The 21232-nt window shown below is 39.9% G+C and overlaps 2 protein-coding genes across 3 annotated transcripts in view; one reads left to right on the top strand and one right to left on the bottom strand.

Annotated features, from left to right (window-relative positions):
- LOC126073259 (TLC domain-containing protein 4-like) overlaps positions 1 to 21232 on the top strand; it is a 231307-nt gene that overhangs the window by 37482 nt on the left and 172593 nt on the right. The window lies entirely within an intron of this gene.
- Positions 1 to 21232, bottom strand: part of ALG14 (ALG14 UDP-N-acetylglucosaminyltransferase subunit) — a 925968-nt gene that overhangs the window by 845669 nt on the left and 59067 nt on the right. Inside the window, exons 3-4 of one of the 2 annotated variants that reach the window (XR_007516700.1) lie at positions 15921 to 16040; positions 14458 to 14540 (exon numbers count right to left, since the gene is read on the bottom strand). The exons of the other annotated variant lie outside the window; for it this stretch is intronic. The gene's annotated coding sequence lies outside the window, so the exon portion shown is untranslated. The remainder of the gene's footprint in view (positions 1 to 14457; positions 14541 to 15920; positions 16041 to 21232) is intronic. 2 annotated transcript variants of the gene reach the window in all.

Raw genomic sequence — 21232 nt, 5'->3', positions numbered from 1 at the left:
TAAGGTTTGATTTCTAAATTGTTGAAATGTTATTTTTCTTAGGCTATTAAAAGTGATGTATGTTTCATTTCAGATATGCAGTCATCTATTAATGATATTTTACTCATTTGGGGAATATTTACTTTGCTTATTCATGGAAAACACTTCCTGCATTTTAAGATTTTTTTTTAGATATCACGTTCTTATTTCTATTTTTAGCATTTTGTCAAATTACTGCCCTTTTATTTTGTAGTAAGGCTTAAGACAGAGCCTATAAATCTCCTTAAGAGGTGAATGACCTCTCAAAATGCATGCTGATATATCACTATTTAGGCCAATAGGAGGAATCATTAAGAAAAAAAGCTTTAACACTGCTGTCCCTATCTACCTCCGCTGTACTTTTTCTATGGAAATTATATTGCAGTTAGTCCTCATTTTTCACAGATTCTATATTCATGAATTCACCTACTTGCTAAAATGTTATTTGTAGCCCCAAAATCAGAGTACCTGGGTAGTGCAAACATTTTATGCAGCTGGCTGCTAATTAAAAGATTGGCAGTTCAGGTTTACCCAGAGGTGTCTCAGGAGAAAGTCCTGGCCGTCTACTTCCAAAAAACCAGCCAGTGAAAACCCTGTGGAGCACAGTCCTACTCTGACATGTCCGGGCTTGGCTGCCATCAGTCGGAGTTGACCCCACTGTGCCTAATTTTTTGTTTAACTCCAAAATCAGTAATTGCCATGTTTTCATAGTTATTCACAGACTGCACAGAGTGGCAAAAAAATTGAATTGTCTAACATGCATAGTCCCAGCTGAGGGTTTTGTGTTCTTGTGTCAGCTCTCATACAATAAACAAGTGTGCTTTTTTATAGCTTTTTGCCTTTTTTTGCATTTTCCTATTTTTTTCTTGTGATTTTTCTGTTTAAAATGGCCCCGAAGAATATAGCTGAAATGCTTTCCAGTGTCTCTAAGCTCAAGAAGGCTGTGATGTGCCTTAAGGAAAAAATTAATGTTAGAGAAGCTTTGACCGGGCATGAGTTATAGTGCTATTGGCTATGAGCTATATGTTAATCAACCAACAGTATATATTAAAGTGTCTCTAAGCAGAAGCACACATGAAGCAAGGTTCTGTGTTGATAAGTTGAGACACTGTCGTGACCAGAGGCTTGTGGGAAACTAACGCTGTATTCCTCTAGGAGCAGTGATTCAGTGTTTGCTAATTCACTGTTGCAGTGACTTCACAGAATGTAACTGCTGTGAATAATGAGAATTGGCTGCATTTCTATTTATAAAATCTCCCCTGATTTCAGAACCCAACATCATTGGTACGGAAGTCTCATGCAATAAGGATTTCTCATGCTCCTAAGGCAGGCCTCTTCTTGATGAGACCAAACCTACAAAACTATCAGTTTTTGTGTTTTACTCAGTTTACACCCATGTTTGCTTAATCAGCGTTTTTAATGCTGTGAATTTCCATCTTTTGTAGAGGAGAGAAAAAAAAATTAAGGTAATTTAATCACAAACGTTCTGATTATCAATATTATTGTCTTATGTGAAGTAAATGCCTAGTGACTCTGTTTTGCTTTGTTTTGTGTGTGTGTGTGTGTGTATTTGCTTTTGCTTTGGTTCTTGCAATCCAAATACGGAATCATATATTTAGCTATTATTGCCTTTATTTATTTTTCTCAAGACTTGACTTTAATAATCATTCTTACATAAGAAGAGAAGAATTAATTCAACTGTGGTGAATACTTGAACTTAACTGAACCCAAACCAAAAAATCTAATCCATTCAGTTTCTCAGTTGGAAGGAGAATGTTTAACTCACTTTCATGTTCATGTTATGATGAGGAAGGGAGGCTGGCTGAATATAATCAAGACTTTTGATTTGATTTGATTTTCCAATGCAGATAGAGCCCAGAACATTTAAAGGAAAGAATTGAAATCTCAGTCTAATTAAATGATAAAATGTGACTGACTGGCTTATGCAGGTACACTTCTTTTTTAAAGACTTAAAGTAATGTGAAATATAGTCATTTGTTCTTCAAGCTACTAATATCACATCAATAATTTATTACTAAATTTAGTGCCTTCCACATCATAAAACCAAAACTAAACCCATACTTCGAGTCGATTCCGATTCATAGCAACCACATAGGACGGAGTAGAACTGCCCAGTAGAGTTTCCAAGGAGTGCCTGGTGGATTTGGTTAGCAGCCGTAGCGCTTAACCGCTACACCACCAGGGTTCCCTTCCATGCTTAAATACGTATTGGTTTGTTAGAGGGGGTAGGAAAGAAAGTGATTTTATCTTGTTTTTGCTCTTTTGCAAGAATAATGGCTTTTTAAAAGGAAACCAATTATAAAACTATTTTGTAAATTCCTTCCTTGAGAAAGAAATAAAGCTTAGAATAAATATTTTTGACTCCTGCTATTTCTATAGTTCTGAAAACATTTTAAACTCATCATCGAAATGAAGATAATATAAAACTGTAATATTATTGGATCTACATATAGCAGTTTTAGCTTGTATAGTTGCTGTGTCATGTTTAAAACTTCATTTTTACTTTCATTGACATTACCTTTCATTGGGATAGTCGCTCACTAAATGAAGTGCATTTAGAGTATCAAAGTTTCAAATTAATATTTGTTATCCCCTTAGCCAACAAGATGCATTTTATGCTAGCTGCATGACATCTAATTCAACATCCAGATTTAATGTCTAAAAGTTGATTCTACATATTTCCTCATAAAAACAGACAGGAAATGGAAAAGATACTACAAACTGCAGTGCTATTTGAAGTCAGATCTTTACAGGAGCTATGCACTGCTTTTCTCTGATTGTATCCACCTATCAAGGGTACAGATAGTTAATGACAGAACATATCACTTATTAAATGATGAACTTTTTGTTTATAAATGGTAGGCTTTTGCTTGATGTTCTAGTATTTTGACTACATGAATTAATTTAAATGATTCTATTTGGCATTGTGATACTGAACAACTTTGTTAAAATATTTATAGAAAATAAAAGCAAATTGGTGTAAAGGTTTAAGCAACTATTTTTGTAGTAAAAGATTAGTGACAACCTTCCACTATAAAGATGTTTTATGAATGTATAATATTCTAGAAAATAAAAATTCTTAGGAAACTTTAAAAATGTATGAAAATCAACTAAGTAGCATGCAAGATCACAGATTCTGCATTAGATGTTTTATTTGAGAGAAATGAAAAATTATGATCTTGAGTTTATAAACTTTGCATCCTTGTATCTAAAGTCTTTTTAATGAGAAAGTTTGCATTTATGGAAACCCTGGTGGTGTAGTGGTTAAGAGCTATGGCTCCTAACCAAAAGGTTGACAGTTTGAATCTACCAGGTGCTCCTTGGAAACTCTATGGGGCAGTTCTACTCCATCCTATAGGGTCGCTGTGAGCTGGGATTGAGTCGGCAGCAGTTGGGTTTATTTTTTTTTTGGATTTATTTAAAACTAAAAGTGGAGTTACATAAGAGTGAAAAAAAAAAAAAAATCCTGCTTCAATTATGCTTCAATACCTGGTTGTAAGTTGAAATCAAATTTTATTATTTCATGGACTAGTCTTATGTTACAAGAAATAATAGTTAGGTTTTACCATCCGTAAAGAGCACTGTGATACACACTTTGATACTAGGATGACCCAATAATGCCTTTTAGTTTTAGTTGTAAAACCACCTAGTTTAAAGGTATTTGAGTCAAATTCTTTTCTGAATTTTAATAATCCATTTGTGTCATATCAAATTTTTGCTAAAGTACCTGTTTTTAAATTGTACTCTGAGGTGCACTGGGCATTTGGAGACCAGTTCTTCACGGACGAGAAAGCTAGATTTCCTGTTCTCATGCACGTAGAAACATGTTCTTATGGAGAGAGAGGGGCAGGTATTGCTGTAATATGCAGGTTTCTTCTGTTTTCTTTGTAAGGGAAATAAACGTGTTCCAAAAGACTCTATTAAATAAATGTTTGAACAAATTTTGGTTTCTCGGTTGCACTTAACTCCAAACATAAAAATATGCATTTAAAGTTGAATGTTTTAAGTGGCTTAGTCTGTTGGATGAAACTGATAAGTCCAAGCAATTTTTGACATCATCTATTATAATTCTTGAAAGACTATTTTTGTGTGTTCTAAATACCGTAAGAAGAAAACTTGTGTAGTGTAATCAGAAGAGTGGCGCAGTATCTCCCACAGGTATGGGCCAGCACAGCAGTGAAACCCTCCTGTGTCAAGAGACCCTGGACACACACACACCTTCCCAGACTTAAACACAGTGGGTTGATGACAAACACATTAAAGCTACAAATGAGTTCTGACGCAAAACACACGAGATGCATGCAAGACCCATGAAAAGCCTGCCAGACCTGGAGTTGGAGGACACACCACAACTGCTTTTCCCTTAAAATCCTTCCTGGATCTGGGAAGTTTTCTCTGTGAATCCTTTCAGCTCTTCCATCTCTTCAACAACACCCCAAGGACTTCATCAGTACCCCCTCCCTCACACCAAACACCTTTCTATGTCAACTTTTGATACCTTCATACACCTGTACACCTCCCAATCTATTGTGACAAATTCAAAACTTTACAAGTTTGTTCTTTCATTGGAAAAAAGCATTCCACTAAGCTTAAGCAGAGATCAAACAAACATCATTTATTAGGAGACTACTGGGTTTTTTAGGGGAAGTCAGCATTTAGTTAATAATACCTATTTATAACATAAGGCAAAGCTAATCATAATATTTTGGTTTTATGGAAAAACATTATATATATATATATATATATTTTATTTATTTTTTTTTTTCAAGTGATTTTGCAGTAAGTGCTTTATAATATGGTCCTGCTGGGGATCTGTTGTAGGCATGTCAGTTAGCTAAATGTTCTTCCTTAGACTCCATGTCAAGAGAGCAGAGGAACTCAGGGAACTCTGTTGTGAGAGGAGGCCCTGGCCTGTGGCAGCATTGTTTTAGAGTCTGGCTCTTTAACAGAGCAATCTTTGTTGTTGTTGGGTACCATCCAGTTATTCCAACTCACAGCAACCCCCGTGTGACAGAGTAGAACTTCTCCATAGGGTTTCCTAGGTTGTAATCTTTCTGGCAATCTTCCTTATTCATTGTCCAGCTTTCACATGCATATGAGGCCTTGAAAAACCCATGGTTTGGGTCAGGCACACCTTAGTTCTTAAGTGACATCTTTGCTTTTTAACACTTGAAAGAGACCTTTTTTGGAAGACCAAAGAAGAATTGATGACTTTGAGTTACTGTGTTGGCGAAGAATATTAAATATACCATGGACTGCCAAAAGAATTAACAAATCTGTCTTGGAAGAAGTACAGCCAAAATGTTCCTTAGAAGCAAGAATGGAGAGACTATGTCTTACTTACTCTGGACATGTTATCAGGAAGGATCAGTCTCTGGAGGACATCATGCTTTGTAAAGTAGAGGGTCAGAGAAAAAGAGGAAGACCTTCAACAAGAAGGACTGACACAGTGGCTGCAACAATGGAGTCAAACATAACGTTTGTGAAGATAGTACAGGAATGGGCAGTGTTTTGTTCTGTTGTACATAGGGTCACTATGAGTCGGAAGCAACTCAACAGCACCTAACAACAATAAACTGTGAGAAAAAAAATTTTTTCTGTTTGGTAAATCCAACCACTTGTGATATTTCTGTTATAGCAGTACAAGATGACAAGACACTAGCGAATTCTCGAATCCACATGTTAGATGGCAGGCTGCTGGCTCAAGTCCCAGTAGCCAAAGTTCAGGTGATGAAGAGCCAGATGCAGGTTCCAGAGTGAGAGAGACCTTTGCCACAGCATTCACATATACTGGATGCAGGCCACACCTTCAAGGAAACTACCCTTATTGAGCAAGGTGGTAAATTGAGTAAGGGTGAGACTTCAATAAGGGTGTGACTTGAGTAATGTGTGACTTTAGTATCTTACCCCTCCACACTAATCCTGCCTTACTGATATATAGAGTTTTAGGATTTACAACACATAATTCCACAAAGCACAAAATGGAAGGCAATTACATCAGATCACAAAATGGATGACAGTTACACAATACTGGGCATGATGGCCTAGCCAAGCTGACACATGATATTAACCATCACACTTATCAAGGCGTTTTTCTCTGAGAAGAATTCTAGTACCGGGTGTTGAAAGAATTAGTTTAACTTCATTTTAGTAGCACGGTATCCTGGAACCAGGTTTGGTTACTAAGAGCGCGTTTGGATCAGACAAGGTGTAATCTGACTCATCCAACAGGAATAGCCAGAAGGTAGTCCAAGGGTGATCATGAAGTAGGAAAGCCAAGATCATTTCCACAGGAGCAGTGTAAATATCACACTAAGTGGTGAGTGTGAGGTTGTAAGTAAAAGAAGAGGCTGGGAATCTGGAATAAAGGAAATCAATGGAAAGAACTGTATTGTAGACTGTTCACTCACTGTGAAAGGAGATTGTGTCTTAACTATTTTTGTGTGTTGCTATTTCTATCTGCCGTTGAGTTGGCCTCCAACTTCTGGCAACCCTTGCACAGCAGAACGAAACACTGCCCAGTCCTGTGTAATCCCCATGATCACTTACAGATTGGACCATTGTGACCCATAAGGCTTTCACTGGCTGATTTTCAGAAGTAGATTGCCATGCTTTTCTCCCTAGTCCATCTTAGTCTGGAAGCTCTGCTGAAAGCTGTTCGGCATCATGTTGTTGTTTTTGTTAGGTGCTTTCAAGTTGGTTCTGACTCATAGTGACCCTATGAACAACAGAACGAAACACTGCCTGGTCCTGTGCCATCCTCAAAATGGTTGCTATGTTTGAGCCCATTGTTGCAGCCACTGTATCAATCCATCTCATTGAGGGTCTTCCTCTTTTTTGCAGACCCTCTACTGTACCAAGCATGATGTCCAACTTCAGGGACTGGTCACTCCTAATAACATGTCCAAAATAAATGAGATGAAGTCTTGCCATGCTCTCTTCTAAGGAACATTCTGGCTATACTTCCAAGACAGATTTGTTCGTTATTTTGGCAGTCCATGGTATATTCAATATTCTTCACCAACACCACAGTTCAAATGCATCAATTCCTCTTCGGTCTTTCTTATTCATTGTCCAGCTTTCACATACATATGAGGCGACTGAAACACCATGGCTTTGGTCAGGTGCACCTTAGTCCTCAGTGTGACATCTTTTTTTTTTTTTTTTAACACTTTACAGAGGTCTTTTGAAGGACATTTGTCCAGTGCAATACATCTTTTGATTTCTTGACTACTATGGTAGTTCTATGGGTGTTGATTGTAGATCCAAGTAAAATGAAATCCTTGACAATTTCAGTATTTTCTCTGTTTATCATGATGTTCCTTATTGGTTCAGTTGTGAGGATTGTTTTCTTTATGTTGAGGAGTAATCTATACTGAAGGCTGTAATCTCTAATCTTCATCAGTGTCTCAAGTCCTCTTGACTTTCAGCAAGCAAGGTTGTGTCATTTGTATATCACAGCTTGTTAATGAGACTTCCTCCAATCTTGATGCTGCATTCTTCTTCATATAGTCCAGCTTCTCAGATTATTTGCTCAGCATACAGATCAAATAGGTATGATGAAAGGATACAACCCTGACACGCACCTTTCTTGATTTTAAACCACGCAATATCCCCTTTTTCTGTTTGAACGACTGCCTTCTGGTCTATGTACAGGTTCCACATGAGCATATTACATGTTCTGGAATTCCCATTCTTCCCAATGTTACCCATAATTTGTTAAGATCCACACAGTCAAATGCCTTTGCATAGTCAATAAAACACAGGTAAACATCTTTCTGGCATTCTCTGCCTTCGGCCAAGATCCATCTGACATCAGCAATGATATCCCTCATTCCACATCCTCTTCTAGAAAGAGGTTCTCTTTCCTAAAATCATACTAAGTGGTAATTTGTCTGAGTTTAAAACACTTGCTCTGAATCCAGCTTGAACTTCTGGCAGATTCCTGTAGATGTCCTGCTGCAACCATTTTTGAATTACCTTCAGCATAATTTTATTTGTGTGTGATATTAATGATACAGTTCAATAATTTCTGCATTCCATTGGATCACCTTTCTTTGGAATAGACACACATGTGGATCTTTTCCAGTCAGTTGCCAGGTAGCTGTCTTCCAAATTTCTTGGCATAGATGAGTTAGCACTTCTAGCATTGCATCCATTTGTTGAAATATCTCAACTGGTATTCTGTCAATTCCTGGAGACTTCTTTTTCACCAATGCCCTCAGTGCAGCTTGGAATTCTTCCTTCATTACCATCCGCTCTTGATCATATGCTACCTCCCAAAATGGCTGAATGCCAACCAATTCTTTCTGGTACAGTGACACTGTGTATTCCTTTTATCTTCTTTTGATACTTCCTGTGTCAGTCAATGTTTTTTGTTTTCAGCTATGCTGAAACCTGTTCAATATCATAGCAACACAATCCACCACTGACAGATGGTTGGTGGCTGCACAAGATGTACATTGGCTGGAAATTGTCCCAGGTCTCCCACGTGGAAGGCGAGAATTCTACTACCAAACCAGGTACCACTTAATACAGTGCCAAACAAACAGTAGGAACACAAGAAATGTTTGATAAAGTGCACCCTTAACCTCATGCCATTCCTGAAATCTGCTTCTCTATGTTCTTCTGGGACTTCACTGTTTTGATACCCATCAATCTACTATGCCTGAAGAAATAAAGGAACATTGGTTTTATTTCCAGAAAATCCTAGGTGAAAGAACATCAGTGAATGTATTAACTTGTTCTCTCTTCAAAAAGATCCAAACTTGGTAGGTATCAATGCATTTGTATCACAACAATGATAATACCAATAAGCAACTGTCAAAACTATTACCATCACTTACTGAATGCCTGCTAAATCTGTAGTACCAAAGACTTATCTGTACTCTTTCATTTTAGCCTCATTATATTATTACATTCATTTTATAGATGAGGAGACTCTGGCTCAAAGAGGTTCTCTTTCCTAAGATCATACTAAGTGGTAATTTGTCTGACTTTAAAACCCTTGCTCTCAATAACATTAGGACTTGCTGTCTCTTCACCGATTGTCCTGCCTTCAATTTCTAAACCTCTGATGATCTCATTTGCCTCGAAATTCTTCACTGTTTTCTCATCTCCTCCTAAGTTGAGTCTACAGAACTTAGCATGGCATAATTTATTTTTCATAATCCAGGCCTACTTTAGTGGCCTTATCTTCTGCTGCTGTTTCCCTGAAATGCGTATTTGGGTTCCAAATATTTGTGGTTCTTGGGGACATGCCAAGTTCTTCCATGTTTCCAGGGTTCTGCATATTCTCCCTCTTTCTAGAATGTTCTGCCTCTTCATTTGCCTGGGCTTTAAAATCTGAGACCCAAATTCTAATCGATTTCTCCTCTGAAAAATTGCTGTCTCCTGCTGGTCTCCTGGTTCTGCTGCCACCATATCTCTGCTGCTGCTTCTTGCCATCTACAGTGTTATAGCCGTCTGTCTCTCAGTCTGATGCCAGGCATAGAATGTTTCCAAAGTGTCAGTAATAAATATTTTTATCAGAAATCTTCATGCTGTATATCTCTGTATATCACACCCCATGGAGAGTCATACAAAGCCACAGCTCTCAGCGTCTAATTTTGGATCTAAAAACCATGGCAGTCATCAGGCATCTTTTCCCAGGTATGATATTTATTTTCTCTGACAGATGAACTGAGTGCAGGGTTTTTAATTAAGTTCCAAGTGCCTCGCATGATAATTTCCTCCCTAATAAATTAATATGATGATTTAAACCTTCATTCAGAGGCAGACTTTTGGTTGAAAATCACTAAAGCTTCAGATGGTATTTAACGTTATCAATAAGATACAAGATCATTGGTTTGTAGGGGATCAATAAATTTGCCCTTTCCTCATTTTTATTTTTAGAGGCATCAGTGGGATTTTATCTAAGTATAAAAAAAAAAAAAAAAAATTTTTTTTTTTTTAAGTATATTAAGGAAATCACGGGTGAACTGATTTTGTTATTTTTCTTCTTTTGATTGGAAGCAGTTCTTAGGCTGTTTCTCATTGCTTGTGGAAGACTTCCTTTAAGAACAGTTCTTAACTAGACTAGTGGAGAATGGGAGAATTAGGCTCAATATATCATACACTATCATTTGTTAAATGAATGTTTTTTTTTCCTTTCCTTGCAAAGGCTTAAGTATTAGATATTGTATTAGAAAATAATACTAAATATTTTCCAAACTATAGACCATACTGGGGGCAGTCACCAAGCAGAGGGTAAACCTGTGTGAGGTTTGTGCTTGCCTAATTTGTGGGGATTATTCATTGAAAAAGAAAACAAAAAAAGTATAATGGCAAAACAATACTATACCCATATACTCACTGACTTCGATTTGAGTCCCATTCATAGCGACCCTATAAGACAGAGTACAACTGCCCCATAGGGTTTCCAAGGAACAGCTGGTGGATTCAAACTGCCAGTCTTCGGATTAGCAGCCGAGCTCTTAACCACTGCACCACCAGGGCTCCAAAATAGTACTATAGATCCATAATTCCTTATCAAAAATTTTAGGGTCCAGAAGTGTTTTGGACAGGTATCATGGTACATTTACCATATATTTTATAATATCCCCTTTGGAGTTTGGGGAAGTAACCAAACATATTAATATTTCTGCAGTAATACATGAGTATTCACACTAAGTGGTATAAAGACTATAAAGAGCCTCATATGAATTCAAATCAGATTTTGTTGCCTGTGACAATGTTCAAATTTTTCCCCCAGGTTTCAGAGTTTTTAGGATTTTGGATAAGGAACTATGGACTTGTGCTACAAAACAAATTAGAATCTATTGAGATATCATGCCATTGTTACCATTATGGTAAAAATAACCCCCCCCCGCCAAAACCAAACCATTGCTGTTGAGTTGACCCTGACACATGGCGACCCCATGTGTGTCAGAATAGAACTGTGCTCCATATGGTTTTCAATGGCTGCAATTTTATGGAAGGAGCCCTGGTGGCACAGTGGTTAAGTGCTCAGCTGCTAACCAGAAGGCTGGCAGTTTGAACCTATGAGTTGCTCCATGGGAGAAAGATGTGAGAGTCTGCTTCCATAAAGATTTATAGCCTTGGAAACCCTATGGGGCAGTTCTACTCTGTCCTACAGGGTCACTATCAGTAGAAACCAACTCAGTAGCAATGGGTTTGGTTTGGTTTAATCTTACAGAAGTCAGTCACCAGGGCTTTTTTCTGCAGCACCACTGAATAGTTTTCAGCCACCAACCTTTCCAGTCTTACAATTTTTTGGATGTTACTTCCAAATTTTGAGGCCTGATATAGGGTCGCTATGAGTTGGAATCGACTCAACGGCACTGGGTTTGGTTTTTTTTTTTTTTTGGATCTCAATATCTATAATATTTTCTTTGAAACAGCACAAGTGCTTATTGTTTTCCTTTATTTTTTTAAAACTGTGAACATGTAACTTTGTAAAGAAACAATGAACAATTATTTCCAGGTTATATTTGAACAGAGCATTCTGAGGAATTGAATGGGTGATCAGTTAGACTCTGCCTCTGGAAGCCCAGTTCCGCTAATTTCATCTCAGCTCCAAGGAGCCAAATACCCATCTGATCCCACAAAAATGGAGAAGTGGAGAAAATGGGTTTAGGAAGTCCCCAGTTCATTCTCAGGAAAAGAATGTAAAGATATGGGGCCGTATTCTGGGGTAGGAGCTAAAGGGCCTCCAAGATGTAAAATGGAAAAACAGATCTGAGGGTTAGAAAACAATGCCGGTGACTAAAGTTTGAAGACCTCTGTTTTGACCAGACAAGAAGCCCAACCTCCTAGCTTCCAAATCAGATGCTTGCGTGAGGAGGGGAAGTCTCCATTCCACTTGTGGGCTAGAGCTAACTGGGCCACAGTCTATATGCCTACATATGCTTAGTTTCTACCTGCTGCCCCAGCATAATTATTAATAGTGCCTCCTATTGCTCTTAGAAGAATTTGGCTACCCAAAGGGTAGGGTAGTGAGTAGCTTCTTGCAAGTCAAAGGGAAGGGTATTTATTCAGAACTGCCCAAGGCAATGTGATGGAAGAATCCGCATTAAGGTTAAGGATGAAAGTTCAAGTGGTAGCTGGGAAAAAGCCAAGCTGAAAGTCCTACCAGGGGTCAGGACTGGCAAGGGAGAGGAGAGTCCATATGGCACCACTCTGTGGCTTACAGCTTTACACCAGAGAGGTCTCCACCTCCAAATGCCATCTAAATCTTTCCCACATCATCATTTTGTGATCAAAATTTCAGGTAACTGGAAGTTCTACCAAAAAGAGATCACTCTCTAAATTTCAATCTCCACCCAGCCACTACCCCAGCCCCCACCATTATGGTAAAATAGTTCTCAGAGGTGCCTTTCCTGACTAGCCTTTCTAAAATACTATTCCACCCCCCAACAGATATGCACACTCGTCTCTCCCCATCACCAAGTTTGCTTTATGTTTCAAAACAGCACTTTACTACTGGTATATAATTTATTTACTGTCACCCCATAAGAATATAAATTGCCCAAGGAGGCCAAGGCATTTAACCACTGCGATCTCAGGGCTTATAAGATTTGTAGTGCTCAATGAATGAATGATTCAATAGGCCAATGACATATTAATATAAATTAATTCAATCAGCTTACCCTCTTCCTATCACCTACCTGAGACCTACTTAGACTGAGAATATAGAAAGAATACAAAGGAAGCAATTTCAGAGTACATACTTAGGGCTTTATTTATAAGGGCCACTCAATAAATGGGTTGAACTGAATGGAATTCCTCGGGTTAAATGGGGAAAGTCCTGAGCTGAGTAGGGAGTTGGGAATTTACAAACAGCCAGAGCTAGGGAGCACCAAGCCTTAAGGGATTGGGGGTAAGTAGCAAGGAGGGAAATGAGAAGGAATCAAAGAAAACCTCCTCCCTACCCCAGCAATCTGTCCTAGGCAGACAGTCCAGACTTCTGTGAAACTGACCATTCACAAGGGCCTCAGGGAACTTCTCAGCCTTTGTAGCTCCTCTCACCAGAAAATAGGTCCATGAGAGAGAAGTGTCCTAAGGCTTTGAAGAACGGTGGCAAAGGAAAAGGGAGCCTGCTAGGTTAGAGCAAGCACAGCATCCCATTCTGCATGGAAAACTCCTGAAGACCTCTCTCCCCCATTGTTTCCATATTATACCCACTATGTAGGCTTGCAATCAACCTGGGGCCACCCTGGTGGGGACACGGCCTCAGATTAGCTGTGCTTAACACACAGAAGTTGGGTGCTAGGGTATCTGCCTGTCCTGTGTAGCTAAAAGGAAACACTGAGAGCCAGATCACGGCAAAAACTTAAGAGGGTTTTTACATAATTTTAGAAAATAATCAAATATACAAAGAAGTCAATGAGGAAAAATATCAATGGAATACTTGTACTTTAGTCTTGCAAGTCCTTTTGAAGATAAAAGAATGGAACAGAGGTTCAGAGAGCTACAGTTCAGGCCTGGCTATATGACCTTTGGCTGAGAATTGCCTGGGGATTGTAGCACTGGAGATCCAAATGAAATTCAAATCATTACAGACATATTTATTGTTGTTAGTCTATATATTTGCCTTGAGGGAGCTGTCCCTCACCCTGTTTATGTCCTCCTAATGGAATGCAGAACAAAAATGATGCCCCAGCTCATCATTTTACCATCATTACCACCTCTCCCCGTGTACCCATTTCCACCCCTAGCCCAAACCCAATGTTTACTCAGGAGTGTCCACATGACTCAATGAGGGTTGGAGTTTTTTCCTGGATTCTTACAGAGACCGAGGGAAAGAGCCTTTTCCTTTGAAGATCACTGTAGGCTGCCAAACTGGCTCTCAATCCATTCTACTAGGGTGGAGAAATACACACTGTTTTTAGTATCCTCTATTACTGATGAAGCCCTGGTGGCAGAGTGGTTAAAAGCTTGGCAGCTAACCAAAATTTGGCAGTTCAAATCCACCAGCCACTCCTTGGAAATCCCATGGGGCAGTCCTACTCTGTCCTATAGGGTCACTACGAATTGGAATCTGCTTGACAGCAACAGGTTATTCATTAGATGTCCCTGGGTGGTGCGCACGGTTAACATGCTCAACTGCTAACAGAAAGGTTGGAGATTTGAGTCCACCAGAGGTACCTCAGAAGAATGTCCTGGTGATCTACTTCTAAAAGGTCACAGCCATTAAAAACCCTATGGAGCATGGTTCTACTGTGACACACATGACACACATAGGGTTGCAATGAGTTGGAATCAACTCAGTGGCAACTGGTTTTTTTTTTCCCCCCTTTCCACACGGCTTTTCTACAAGGACTCTGTCTTAGGCTGGGCTCTCTACAGAAACAAAACCAGTGAAGCACATATATAATATAAAGAGACAGAGAAATTCATCTCAAGGAAACAGCTCACGTGGTCGTAGAGGCTGCCAAATCCCAAGTCTGTGGGTCAGGTGTCAGGCTGGAGGCTTCCCCTGATTCACATGTCTGCAGGAGCTAATGAACATAAGATCAGTAGGTCAGACGGCAGGCCACTGGCTCACAGGCTGCAGAAGCTGATGAATTCAAGATCAGCAGGTAAGACTGTAGGCTGCTAGGTCATAGTCTGTGGAGGCCAACGAATCCCAAGACTGGCAGGCAATATGACATACAACTGGCTCAAGTCCCAAGAACTGGAGGTCAGATGATGATGAGCCATCTGCAGGATCCAGAGCAAGTGAGAATGCTTTAACAGAATGTCCATAATATACTGGATACAGGCCACACCTGCAAGGAATCTCCCCTTATAAGTGAGTGGCTGATCACATCAGATCACATCGTGGAGTATGACTACATCATTACAAAACTGTGAAGTTATATCATTACATAACTACCAAACTATGTCATTACATAACTGCCAAACCACTGAGAATCAAGGCCCAGCCAAGATGACACATAACCTTAACCGTCACAGACTGAAAACTGAACCATCATATTCTCCACCAAAGCATGCTACTCCTTCTGCATACCCAGGCCAGAAATTGACAGTCAAATGAACAGTAGGGTCTATCACAAACAGATGCGCCTGCATAGACATGAAGACAAATGTTGATGGCAGGGAGGGTGGGGGGCTGCCCCATGTTTTCTTCTACTGAAACCTCTACAAATATTCCATGTCTATCCACTTATTCCCAGCGCCCCTGCTTCTCCCACGGTCTAAGTCATCACCATCTCTTAACTAGTCTTTTTTCTTCTCCTATTGCTCTCCTACAATTCATTCTCTACACAGCCAGAGTTATCATTTTATAGTGTAAAATGGATTCTTCTTTTCATTCTCCTGCTTTAAACCTTCAAAGGCTTTCCACTGCACTTGGGACAAAATCCAAACTCTTACAGTAGCCCACAACGTCCCATGTAATTCAGTGCTGGCCTATCTCTCTATATCACTCTGCTCCTTGCTCGTGTGCTCCAGCCACACTGGTTTTGGTTCTGTTCCTTAAATATATCAAACTCATTCCTCTCTGAAGGCCTTTTATGCCCATTCAGACTGGTCTGCTTTGTGCCCAGATTGTCTTATAACTAGGTCCTTCCTGCAAATCAGGTCTTAGCTTGAACATTATCTTCTCAGACAGAAGACAGTTCTCCTCCCCAGCCCTCATATTATCATGAGGTAATAATGCTTTTTACCTCATGCTTTCTATCTATCTAGGCTCCTGATTAAGGAGGAGCAGTGGCCATGTCCTTTAACACTCTGGAGGCCCACAGAGCCTCCCAGTGCTCCCTGCACACACTTGAATGACATATATTCCCCCAATATATGGCCACTCTCCACCACACCTTCTTATTTTACTGTCTTCACAGCAATTACCAGTACCTCAAATTAGCTTGTTCACTTACATGCTTGGTCGACTGTTATCTGCCTCTCCAAAACGAGAGAAAGGGATTTCACCTTTTTCACTGCTGCAGCCCCCATGCCTAGAATGGTGCATAGCAGATTACCGGTGCTCCATAAATAACCTGTAGAATAGATAAATGATTATTGTTACTGGCTCTAGAAGCCCAGTCTGTGGTTCATGCTGGGGGATGGTGACGGGGAAGAGCTGACTCTCACCTCATATCAGGATTGTAAGAAACCAACTAATTCAACCTCCTGGCTTAAAAAATGAGGAGTCAGAAATCCAGAGATCTGGAACTTTCCCTAGGTGCCAGAGGCAGTAAGTGCCACAACCAGGACCTGAATCCAGGTCTCCAGTGTACTGAAATATGCCTCTGACTCATCCTTGTATGGGTCCTTCTTGGATCTCTATGTCTCACTGCTGAGAGCTACCTTCCCCAACACATAATGAGACAAATCAGCTTCCTAGGGAGCTGTGTTTCCTGCCTCCTGTTGTTCCTAAGTATAGCCAACTAGCCACCCTGGCCCATTTCTTTTCTCCTTCCTTTTTTTCAATTCACCTACCGGATTATCTACAGCCTCAAACCCATACGGCCTGTTGTCTCTTCCTGGCTCTTTGGGAACTGAACTCCCTGCCTCCTCCTAGTTGTCTCTGGTGCCCTGTTTTGCCCTAGAGGTTTGGCTCACCAACCCCACCTACCACTGCTACCTGTCCCTGAGAATGTTGGGGGAAAAAAGCAGAATAAGGTCATAGAGGCATAGAAAGGTTCAGACTTTTGTATTGAACCTTAGGCCTCAACGCCCTTCTGACAAGTTCTGTTGTTCTCTTATTACTCCTGCCTGGTAGCCAACTAGGTTATACACTCCTTGCAAGGATGTTTTAGTTGCACCCTATCTTGCTGCACAGTTCAATGTGTATATCCTGTAGTTTATGTATATTTTACAACATGATCCTGTCTCTTTCACACAAATGGCAGGAATATAAAAGCCACGTAAGTGAAACTCTTTCATTTTCTCCCTACCGTGCAGAACAATATCCAAGCTCCCTGTTTGAGGAGGGGCAGGGGCCACATCCTATAATTCTCCACACGCCCACAGAGCCTCCCAGTGCTCCCTGCACACACTCCACTGATGCATAACCAAATGTATAGTGGCAAGACAGACAAGAAATGTGGAATGCCGAAGAGTAAAAAAATAAAGTGGATTTTTCAGATATCTAGTTTGTCTGAAAGTATGTGAAACACTGAGTTAAAATACTAATAGTATATGACTGCTTCAAATTTTCAAAGTATCTTCCAGAATTACATCACTGCTAAAAACCACAAACATATCTGGCTTTAGATTTGTGACAAACTAAATAGAAGTTTATAGTGATTTCAATGGAAATAATTCTACCAAGGAATCCAGATGGCATCCTAAACCACAACAGAGCAGACCAACTTGTCTATGAAGTCATCCTTTGCTGTTACCACACTCTGAAATGTACAATATATTTATTATTTAATGAATGCCACACTATTGCAGAACCTTGGAAACAGGACAAAATTAAAATGGTAAAATATCATTCAACATAAAATGGTTTTAGTTTTCTTTCATAAGAGCTTTTTAATAATGCAAAGTATAAGATGTATATATTTTTAGAATGTATGTTGGATGATTACACCAATCATTCTGAAATTAAGATGACCCCATAATTTACCACAAAATTCTTTTATAATATATGGATGTCCTTCATGTATCTGGCAGATACTCAATTCATAGAAGCTGAGGAAGAAGTGTCGGGAAGGGACATCTGAGTGAGGCAGCAAGGCAGAGTACAGGAGAAAATGAAGCTGGAGGGGTAGGCCCTACGTAGCCATGCCAAGGAGTATACCTTTGAATCTAAAGCCAATGGGGAGCCATGGAAGGATGTTAAAAAGGAGGAAACTGAAGAGAAAATTCAGGCCTCAGGTTATATTACTGAAGGAGTCTACCGGCAAAAATTTGAATAGCACAGGAAGCATCTAAAGAAGATGAAAAGAATACACTGAGTCACTGTACCAAAAAGAACTGGTGAATGTTCAAGCATTTCAGGAGGTAGCATATGACCAAGAAGCACTGGTATTGAAGGAAGAAGTTCAAGCTGTGCTGAATGCACTGGAAAAAAACAAGGCTCCAAGACTGATGGAAAAGCCATTCACATGCTTTAACAAACAAGCAACGATACAAGTGCTTACTTACCTACATTAAGAAATCTGGAAGACAGCTACCTGGCCAACCAACTAGAAGGATCCATATTTGTGCCCATTCCAAAGAAACGTGATCAATGTGGAAATTATTGAATAGTATCATTAAATCACATGCTAGCAAAATTCTGCTAAAGATAATTCAAAAATGATGCAGCTGTTCATCAACAGGGAACTGCCAGAAATTTAAGGTGAACTCAGAAGAGGACGTGGAATGAGGGATATCATTGTTGATGTTAGATAGATCTTGGCCAAAAGCAGAGTATACCGGAATGATGCTTACCTGTTTTATCGACTGTGTAAAGGTATTGACCATGTGGATCATGATAAATTATAGGTAACAGTGTGAAGAATAGGAATTTTAGGACACTTAATTGGGCTCCTGCAGAACCTGTGCACAGATCAAGAGGTATAGTCATTTGAATGGAGCAAGGGCATCATGGTTGGTAAAGTAGAGGGTCAGTGAAAACGAGGGGAACCTTCAACAAGATGGAATGACACAACAGCCACAATAATAGACTCAAACATACTAACAATTATGACAATTGGGCAATGGTTCATTTCATTATACAGAAGGCCACCACGAGTCAGAGACAACCGAACAGCAACTAACAACAATGTGACCAGACCTGTGTTAAAGAAATAGCACTCTGGCGGGAAGAAGAGCATGGATGAAGGGGGTGTGGGCACAACCAGAGAAGGTAAATCGTTTGGGAGATGACTGAAGTGTATCAGAAGAAGCACGCTGAAGGCCTGAAGAATAGCTGCAGCACTAAGGCAAAGGGATGGAGAAGGCAAACGGCTGGGAGGAGGGATTTAAGGAGGCTGGAGAGTTTAGGGCTAGGTGAGGTGAATGTTTGCCATGAGCAAGGGAGAGAATATGGGGGGCAGTGGGGAACAGACCAAGAGACATCATTATTCATTATGGTCTGATTATGAGTATAATTTTGTGAGCCAATGAAACACTAAATATAAAATACATGAACATTTGAAACATGTACAGGTGATAATTCTTCTTCAGGCAGACACCGGTTTGTATGTGGAACTGGGACAAAGGTTTGACCTGGCAAGTAGGAGGGTAGTCAGTGAGGCAAGTGGGAATGTAGGAAAAGGCAGTATTCAGAAATCTAGATCCTAGGCAGGTGCTAGCATGTCCCAGAGTAGGCGGCTTGGGGTGGCAGACTCTCTTGTCTTTGATAAGTCAGGCATGAAAGTCACTTGTGGTATCACGGTGGCTGGCTGTGATCCCTGATTTCAGCCAGGCCTCCTCCTTTCACAGCCCAACACTAAGGCCCAGAGAGGTTGGCTTGCCAAGGTCACAGAGCTGGTTATCAGTAGCTCCCAGTCTGGAACCCACTGCTCCCTCACTCATATGTCACTTCCTGGTACTTCTTCATTGACTTCCATGAATAGAGCATCTGCCAGGTACTTGAAGGACAAGTGAACACCCCTCTGCACTCATTATTCCCCCTTAGCTTCTTTCCTCTGCTCAGCTCCTTGGTCAATCCTGACTAAAACTGGAAGTGCTTCACCAGTCACAGCCTCACCACTTGTAGAATGTGGAATTATGCTGGCCCCGGTGGCGAAAATGGTTAAGCTCTTGATTGCTAACCAAAACGTTGGTGGTTTGAACCCACCCAGCCACTCCGAAGTAGAAAGGCCTAGCGATCTGCTTCCTGAAAGATTACAGACATGAAAATTGTATGGGAGCAATTCTACTGTGTCACGTGAGGTTGCTCTGAGTAGGAACTGACTCCACGGCACCTAACAACAACTGGGGTGATTATAACTGACAGGCTCCAGGATTCTTCCCTGGGGCCTAATGGCTAAAAGGGACCAAAAAGAAAGGATGTAGAAAATTCTGAAACAGGCCAAGTCCTGATTTTATAACAACAACAAAAAAAAATTACTGTATGCTCGTGCCGATAATATAACTACCAAAAACAAAAAACTACCAATTTAAAAAATATGCTATTTATGTAAGTGGCTCATTTAAATTCAAACACTGGTTATTAGAATGTCCATAATTTGTTTTAAAATGGACAAACAGCACTGTAATATAAGATGTTACTGCTCTGCATGTGGTCAGAGTCCCATACAAATTTAAGAGACACAAGGAGCTGGTTAAACTACCAGAAGGTTGAAATAATTGCAATATATTATTCGTGGTTATTTCAATTCCATCAGTTTAGAATTTGATCCACAGACAGTTTAATTTAATTTTCCCTTGTTCTAGAGATGGAAGAAAAGAAGAAAGATTTGGGGAGATATTTAAAAGAATAAGCGATTTAAAATTTAGAAGCATTTTTATACACCTAGCTGATACGCTAGTTTGAAAATAATCGTTTATTGACTGAAACAGTCACATCAGGATCTCTTTTTGCGATAAATTACAGGTATTTTCTTATTCAGGTATTTTACTCATTTAGACAGGCGCTCTTCCAAATGTGAGGTATTCTTACATTTACCTAAACTGAACATAGTTAGGTCCATTATAATGAAGAAAAACACATAGATATACAATGAGACCTGTGAGAGCCAGAACTCAACAGGACTGCCTTGTTTTTTCAGGTCTCCCAAGTTTTCCACCATTGACATGGTTCAATCTTACCACTCTTTTCGCTGTCCACTACTGGAAAATATCTGAGTTTTCTTTCCCTGACAGGTTTCCACCTTACAAAGGTTTTCAGCTTTCGCAGGTTTTACTGTATAGACATTGGCCACACTTTGAAAATGTGTCGTTGTTAGGTGCCGTTGAGTTGGTTCTAATTCATAGCGACCCTAAGCACAAACAGAACGAAACACTGCCCGGTCCTGCATCATCCTCACAATAGCTGTCCTGCAGCCACTGTGTGAATCCATCTTGTTGACGGTCTTCTTCATTTTTGCTGACCCTCTCTGTTACCAAACATGATGTCCTTCTCCAGGGACTGGTCTCTCCTAGTAACACATCCAAAGTACGTGAGATAAAGTCTCACTATCCTTGCTTCTAAGGAACATTCTGGCTATACTTCCAAGACAGATATGTTCATTCTTCTGGTAGTCTATGGTATATTCAATACTCTTCCCTAATACCATTATCAGAGGTA

This window comes from Elephas maximus, chromosome 3 (assembly GCF_024166365.1).
Source record: "Elephas maximus indicus isolate mEleMax1 chromosome 3, mEleMax1 primary haplotype, whole genome shotgun sequence".
NCBI classification, from domain to species: Eukaryota; Metazoa; Chordata; class Mammalia; order Proboscidea; family Elephantidae; genus Elephas; species Elephas maximus.
The sequence above is the reverse complement of the archived record's forward strand: the minus strand, read 5'-3'. Positions and strand labels throughout refer to the sequence as shown.